Below are 8,101 nucleotides of genomic sequence, written 5' to 3'. Positions count from 1 at the left end.
GGTTCCTCCGCATCGCCATCCTCACTGTGACTTTCCACTCCTTGAGCCAAGGCGCATTAACACCCAGCTGCAGCACGCTGTCACCATCCCAGTCAGGAACTGGCAAGCATGCCCCAGCCTTGGGGTTGGAGCCAGTTGCTGAGTGCAGACGCTGACTTCCTTAACATTTTCCTCACTTCTTTTCTGGTTGCAGGATGGCCCAGTGGAATCAATTTTCATGTTCCACATTGTCTTAGTTACTTGTTTCATTGCTAAGACAAAATATCTGACACCCAAAGTTAAAAGAAGAAATGTTTATTTAGCACACAGTTTGTAGAGGTTTCAGCCTGTAGTCAGCTGACTCCAAGGCATGGCGGCGTGGCAGATGGGCAATAGTTCAGGGCAGTAGGTGACAGCAGAAGCAACCGGAGAGGAGGGGAGAGCAAGCCTCTTTTCATCTCTTATATTGTTGTATGAAGGCCGCCTGCCCTAGCCCTCATGCCCTTAATCCCAGCATTGGACCACGAATCAGTCACAAGCTCTAGATTAAGCCGCCTGTGCAAAGCCCCTCCCCCGTGACCACATGGGGCTCTGCACAGGGCATTCAGACACTCACCGTAACACCCACACCCACATATAAGCTGGAAGATTTCCTTCTTGGAAATACCACCTTCAAATTCACCTATAGCAGCAACAATCAGGCCAGTAGTCACCCAGAGATGTGCCTGTCATCATGAATTGAGACTCTCTGTGTCCTAGGACATCAATGATGCTCATGTAATATTAGATGGCCTCAAATTCCCACAGGGAGCGATCAGTGGCAACATTACCCTCATAGTCAGATTTCAGGGATCCCAAGATGCAGAGCAACCTGGGGAAGCCCTGTCCCATCTCGCCAGCCTCCTTGGTTTCCTCACGGTGGCTCTGTCTATCTGCTCAAACTCAAGAAGAATCTGTTGTCGGAAACTGAACACCTGCCTGGTACAAATCCTCTCTAGTCCCCTGACTGCTGTGTTGTGAGTGTGTGACAACAGGCTGCCTGGGGGGAAAGACCTGTACCATCTGGCTCTTCCATCAGCAAGGGAGGAGCATGCAGACTGCTTCGAATTCTTGCCAGCTTCTGTCTAGTTTGCCTGCCCTTTATTGATGTATGTGTAACACTTAAAAGATGTTTCAGTATCAGAATGTGTCTTTGTGTGTGGGACAAATTACACACACACACACATACATATACACACATACACATTTTAGGGACCTTGCATTGCAATAAAAAGCATTTTTTGTTGATCTACACAGACACAGAGGAAGAACATAGGGAAATCCCTCGATTGAGGGGTTGTAGACTTAAACTAGGAACAAAGAAACACCACTCACATCTGCAGCCTTAGCTCCATGAATTGCTCCTGTCTTCTCCAGAGGTGGATGTTGTGTGGGTGGAGCTATATCATGGTTGGTCTTGAGTAAATTTATTCCCATTTCTGAACTGTCATCTGAATGGGGAAGGAGACAAGGAATAAAGCAGCCCAGGGATAGATGTTCAGTCTCAGGACCCATCTGTGACGTCATTTCATCTTGAATTAAGATGCACATTCAAAGACAAAAGGCATATGGTTAGCAGTTAATTAACAGCCTTGGTGGAATTTGCATCAGTTCAGAAGACTGCACTCACTAGGAACCATTGGCAGCTCTTTCTGTGAATAAGCTCTGCTCTGTCCTTCTCTTCTGACTTGTTTTGGAGCTAAAAGGAGGTTTCCTCTTGCACACCAGTCAAAAGCCAAACCTTGCAGGGCTAGAGTCTGATTGCAGGACCCGGACTTTTTAATGTACTAGGAATGTTCTTGTTTTACCTTCCAAGCCACTGTGTTCTCCCCAGGATCCAGAGACATCTTTGGTTATCGGTATCAGGGGCTTTCAACAAGGAAGACCAAATTTCACCTTCTTTGCCTCCCATTGGGCCCAATATTGTGTCAGCTAGAGTGTGTGGGAGAGGAAGGCAGAGAGCAGGAGAGAGGAAGAAAGGGAGGGCGTAGTTGGTCATCCAGTGCAAAGAGCCCAGTCTTGCTTCCTTTCCCTGTGGCACTGAGTGGGACAGTCACTGGGGCAGGCACCTGACACGTTCATGCCAAGCAGGTGCTGCTCAACAGCTCAGCTCAAAACATCTCATACCTCTGCCTCTTTAAAATTAAACACAGGAATTTCATTTGCTGTCTTGTGTTCCACTTGTGAAGATTCCAGAAATAGAAATTATATATAAAATATCTTATATATATTTTACAAATTTAACACAACGTGTAGCTATCACCCAAGAATCAGAATTACCACTGCCCTAGGAGCTAGATGTGTTCTTTTTGTCTTACGTCCTTTGCTCTAAATCTGAAGGACTGAGAACATTCTAATATTTGTCTTCTATGAAAATATTCAGTACTTCTTTTGGATACATTTCTAGAAATATCCTTTATAGTGCACTGTTGGCACGTGTAGAAATAAACCCCATAAAAATGCTCAGCGACCCTAACTACTGAAGACTTTTCCAGAGTGAAGCCATTTGGTGCACTCACTGGAGCCCTATGAGAACTCCAGGTTCTCACTGTCTTTGCTTCCCAATATTTTTGGAAAGGGCAGAAGCTCCTGCTATGTAGATGAGAAGTATTCCCACATGTGTGCACAGCATGCACCGGCCCAAACCCATGGAAACAACATTCTCAGCTCCCTTTCTTTCCTCTGTGTTTGCAGCTTTGAGCTCCTCTCCACTAGTTCTTAAAAATGTGTCATAAGTTGTTGTGAACTATAACTACCGTATGGAGCTACAGAGCCCCAGAGCTATTACTGCCATCTGACTGTGTGTCAGCCCCCATTTCCCATAGATCTTCCCTCCTGTCCAGCCCCCAAAACTCTAGCAATCATGACTCTGTATTCAGATCAACTTTTAAACCACATGTTAATAAATAAGGAAGTATAGAGCATTTCTTCCTTCCCTCTTATAATTCCACGAACCTGGACGCACTTTTCCTGCTGTATCCCTGAGGAGCTGAGTCAACAAGACTGATAAAAGTTGCTCCAGCAGGAAAGAGAAGCAGGTGTCCCGGCAGAAACTGCAGGTCAGGACATCCTCTCCTTATTTGGAAGAAGTAAGTCCCTCAGGTTCCAAAGATCAAAAAAATTTCCAATCAAGCACCACAGCTTGGAAAAGAGAAGTTTCTTCCAGACGTGTTGGAAGACAGGGTCCATGGTCAGGGGATTCAAAATTCGAACGTGTCTGTGTCAGAGGTGAAGTCCTTCTGAACACTACAGTGGAGAATGGCAAATTGTAACAGAGGATCTAGAAATTTTCCAGAGAATTCTATCAGCAACAGGTGCCATTCCAATATGGCTTTTTCCTACTTATAATTTAGTGCTGAAAATTCGGCTTACTAAAGGTAGCTTCTTTGTGGAAAGATACAGGATACTAATAAATTCTAAGTCATCCTAACAACATTCTGTTGAAGCTGATTATTTCTTTCCCACTAGGTCCCCCCTCCATAGCTTGGTAGCAATTATTCATAAGGAGCGTACTAAGTTTGCAGGCCTTGTTATACATATGCAGCCCCATGTCAGCCACTGACACCTGGCAGAAGGGAGACGTTTGTGTTTTAGAACACTGCAGTGGATGATGCAATCAGACTCAAAATCAACATCTTGAAAAAAAGAACAAGAGGAAAAAAGGAATACATAAACTCAGTGGCTTAATTTGGCTAAAACAAACTTGTTAGAGGAGGGCATACATCTAGATTGTCTTCTTTCTGGAGAGAATCATGGAGGAAATTCTGATAGTCTCTTCCCATTTTCAGTACCAAATAAATATGTACCTAAATAAATCTATCAGCATTTGGGCATGCTTTCAATAAAGAGCAAACATTCACATATTTAAAAAAGCAAAGTCTTTTTCAGGTAGTTTCTTGTGAACAGTAGAATTATAGGCACCTAGGATCAAAGCTGTCTTTGTCTAGTCTCAAGGAGACTTTTTTTCTCCTGAAATTTTAGGAGATTATTAGAAATATTCTGAATCAGGCAAGAGGTTTTCCCCAAGAAGTCACTGACAGAATCTTTCGTTTTTCCATCCAGGGCTCCCTGTGGTCAGTTCTCACAACCCAGTCTCCTCCCACATTTGACCACTTTCAAAGCTAAGTACACAGGGCTGGGGAGAGGAGATAACTCAGTGGCATGAACACTGGACTGGCAAGTGCAAGGTCCTGAGTTCAGTCCCCAGTCAAAACAAACAAACAAACAAACAACAACAAAAAAAAAAAAAGAAAAAAGAAAAGCTATCAATACTTAATACTTAATGAAAAATACCTGTTCCATGTTATGCCTAAGATGTTTGATATTCAGACAGATAATGAGGTTAAGCGTAACAGCCTAGGTTGTATGGTAATAACAATAAGCTTGTCTTCTGGATGGTTAACAACTTAAGTTTGCAGACCAAAATTAGAGAAAAAGGAGGGCTACAAGGAAAGCCAACATTTTGGCCCTAGCCTTCCAAGGTCAATTAAGACTCAGGACATATGAGAACTTGCACTGTAACGTCATGTAACTAGGTAGTGTCCCAAATTTTCTGATCAAGGAGCTTATGGGGCCAAAGAGGAAAGTGATCAATGATGTAGAGTGTGCCCAAGGAGAGTCACATGGAGAGAAAACATTCTCTCAGGGTTTCACAGGAAGCACATTGGCCAAGCAATGGCCATGACTCATCCACATGGATGACACTGACAAAGGTTCTACAATCTGAGGTACAGGATCTCAGGATAAATCCTGAGGGGATTTCACTGACCTTGTCAGACCCAAAAGCTACAACTCTTGTTGCATAGGTCCTGCTTTACCTTGGTCTTAACTATCCAGCAGTAAAGTATAAAAACGATGTATAAGAAGTAAAGCCATGCTGTTATGTTGAGCTGTAGGGGACTCAGGTCAACAATTTGTGACATTGCCAATCAAGTGGAAGACCCAATACTATTATGGACTACTGGACTCTTTTAGAATATTTTGCTGAGTTCACACACTTATAATATTCAAATGATGAAACTTAACAAAAAAAGGGGATACAGATGAATGTCCATTTTGTATCTGTGTATTCAAAGTGGTTAGGATAGATATATAGTTACATTCTCTTAATGAATAGAGGGATTTGTTCTAGTGGTGTTTGTAGATAGGATATCATGTCTGCATCTTGTACAGCAATTAACCACTAGGTAGAATGTATGCAATGTGTTAATTATTGAAACTGTCATACCAATTTGGTTTGAAACTGTCTAATTGCTATTTGTCTTTCAATAAAGTTATGGAAAAAAAAGAAAAGAAAAGCTAAGTGCACACAGATTATTTGGTCATAAGGGCACGCAGGTCATGTTATGCAATAATCACTTTGAATTATTTCTGCAATAAAATTGATTGCATTGTGTCAAAAAAAAAATATAAACAAGCAGAGGAAGAAAAGGAAACCCCCATCTAATCAGAAAAGGGGATTTTTTAAAGCATATAAATGTTATCATTTCATTTTGAAAAAGTTCCAAATCAGCTGGAGTCTCTTTAGGTACAGTACCTCTGTACAAGCAGGAGGATGATTTATGATCTAACTTTAGAAACTTGAGGTGCTCTGGAAATCTCCCCAGCTCTGTGGGGGGAAAGTTGTAGACGAGACATTCCCTGTGCCCAAATGGTGATAAAGCACCAATTAGTGGCTGCGGCATGAAGTGGGGGTGTTTAACCTTTCAGGCATGCCAACAATGTGCTCCTTAATTTGAAAATAGGATACAAAGCGTCAGTGAGTAGAGAACAGTAATTGTTCGTCACTCAACTTGACATATATTTTTTACAGCAGAGGCAAGAGAAGGGATCCTCTCTGCCCCATTTATTCTGGCTTTCGTCTAACTTCTCCAATGCTTTAATGAGGGGTACCAGATACTGAAAATATCTGCAGATCAGGAAAAAAAAAATATGCTGACAGCTTTCCCCCAGGAGAAGCCTACCTTTTTCTGAGCTGCTCGGAGCAATTTATATGCATTACCCAGCAGCAAGCCTTATTATCCCTCTTTGCAATTGGTAGAAAAGTGTTGCAGGAGACTCAAAAGGCTCACTTGAGGCTACAGGGGAAGCCAGTGCTCTGCTCAAAATAGAAACCAAGAGCTCTGGGAAACTCAGCCAGCCTAAGAACATCCTTTAATCTCTGGACCTTTCTGTGTCTTTTTAGACAATAAGCCCTTCCCTGAAAGACTTCTTTTCCTAATGACAGCACTGCCGTCTGTCCCTCTAGGATGTTGTAAAAAGGTGACATTTAACTGAGGAAATTGAAGCTCTAACTGACTTCTCCTAAAGCAGAAAAATAAATACCTTGTATTCCTTCTCTTGGCCAGATGTTTGCAACTGTCCCCTTAGGATTCTACCTTGGGAGAAGTAGAAGAGGTGAACAGCCCGCTTGAGTTGGTTTGCTTACACTGTCAAGATTTCTGTTTGCTGCGTGATGGAAGCCAAGGAGAGCTCATCAAGCAGACAGAAGTTTTAAGAAGGAGGTTTGGGCTCACATCAATAAACCCTGGGACAACAGCTGCCCCACATCTCTTGCTGTGATCAAAAGGCAGCTTGAGGTGAACCTTCCATTTCTGAATCTGGGGCTCTGGGGTGGGGGGCTGTGGTTAATTTGTGCTAGTTGTGTTATTTGCTTTGGACAATGGAGTTTTAGCAGAGATGATAGGAGCGAACGAATGTACTTGTTTGTGTAGGCTATCTTGTCTTCTTCTGTTGTAACCATCGCCATGGAAAAGGCCATGTCCTGGGAGCCTGCACTTCATGGAGGATGTAAGACACAGGGAGCCTATAGCATAGACCCCCTGAGCCCAGCCTCGGTGGGCAACCCCCAGCTGCTCTAAATGCATAAATGAGAAATAATAATTTGCTGTTATGGTGGTTCTGTGCTGGTTTATTAGGCAGCACACAGTGTCGTAACTGACCCGTACAGTGCATTGAAAGAAAATGAGTAGAGGGGGATTCTGAGTGTGCTTGCAAGAGTGTCCAGGCTGGGATAGCAGACTGCAATGGTGAGAAATTAAACTCAACAAAGTGATTCATGTAAACAGAAGTATATACTATGTAGTCTTTTGTGTCAACCTCCTTCCATTTAGCATAATAATTTTTAAGATTCACTTATGATTTTGTGTAAAAGTTCTCATTTTTAAATGGATAATTTGGACAAGAATTTTTGCAGACTTCTCTTTATCTTACAATATGAGGCCTCTATAAATGTCTATGCAGATACAGCAATCAGCTTTAAGTAATACACTTGAAATAAACAGCCTCTGAAACAGGCATTTGTCTGACGTGTCTGAAAGAGTGATCTTGGGCATCCATGGCCCCACCTCGTCTTGTTCAGGATTGATGTATCTTTCCAAACTCTGGAGGGAAATGAATGATATTTGTCTCATGGTCACAGTGCTTTTGATTTGCAGAGTTCAGTGAGACGCAAAGGCTCAGCAAGCTCTTAGGATTAATTGCATCTGGCTTTTCCCCGAGGGGTCGCCAGTGGTGCATCTTGCACAGGCTCCAGAGGACTGTGTCTCAGCTGAGGGTCCACGGGAGCGACTGAAGCCGTGGCAAGTCGACCTCAGTTTGTTCTGGTTGGGTAATCAGAGTCTATAGCAGTGCATGGGAAAAAAATTAAAAAGTAAAGGCGCATATTCCTCCAGAAGAGTTAAGCACCAGTGCTCCCAGTATTCCAATTCATTTCCTAGGTGTAGCTTGAGGTTTTAACTCCTGAGAGCAGTGGGGTGGCTCTGTGATGTAACCTAGCTGAGCTGGAATTACATTTCCCAGAACCCCCCAGTTGGCGGACCTTGCAGCGCGAGGTCACATGACCTCATTCCCTGGAAAGCATAAGTAGGTAGACTGTGCTGCAGTCTCTGTATCCTGGTAGGTGTCCTAGGACGCTGGTGCAGTCACTTGCAGGTGGTGGCAGGCCTTATGGCTGTAGTTTTCCGGGCTTCTTCTTTCTTCTGCTTCTGCTTCTGCTTCTGCTTCTGCTGCTGCTGCTGCTGCTGCTGCTGCTGCTGCTGCTGCCTCTTCTGCTTCTTCTGCCTCTGCCTCTGCCTCTGCCTCT

This window comes from Octodon degus, unplaced genomic scaffold (assembly GCF_000260255.1).
Source record: "Octodon degus isolate 3935 unplaced genomic scaffold, OctDeg1.0 scaffold00073, whole genome shotgun sequence".
NCBI lineage: Eukaryota > Metazoa > Chordata > Mammalia > Rodentia > Octodontidae > Octodon > Octodon degus.
Note: the sequence above shows the minus strand (reverse complement) of the source record.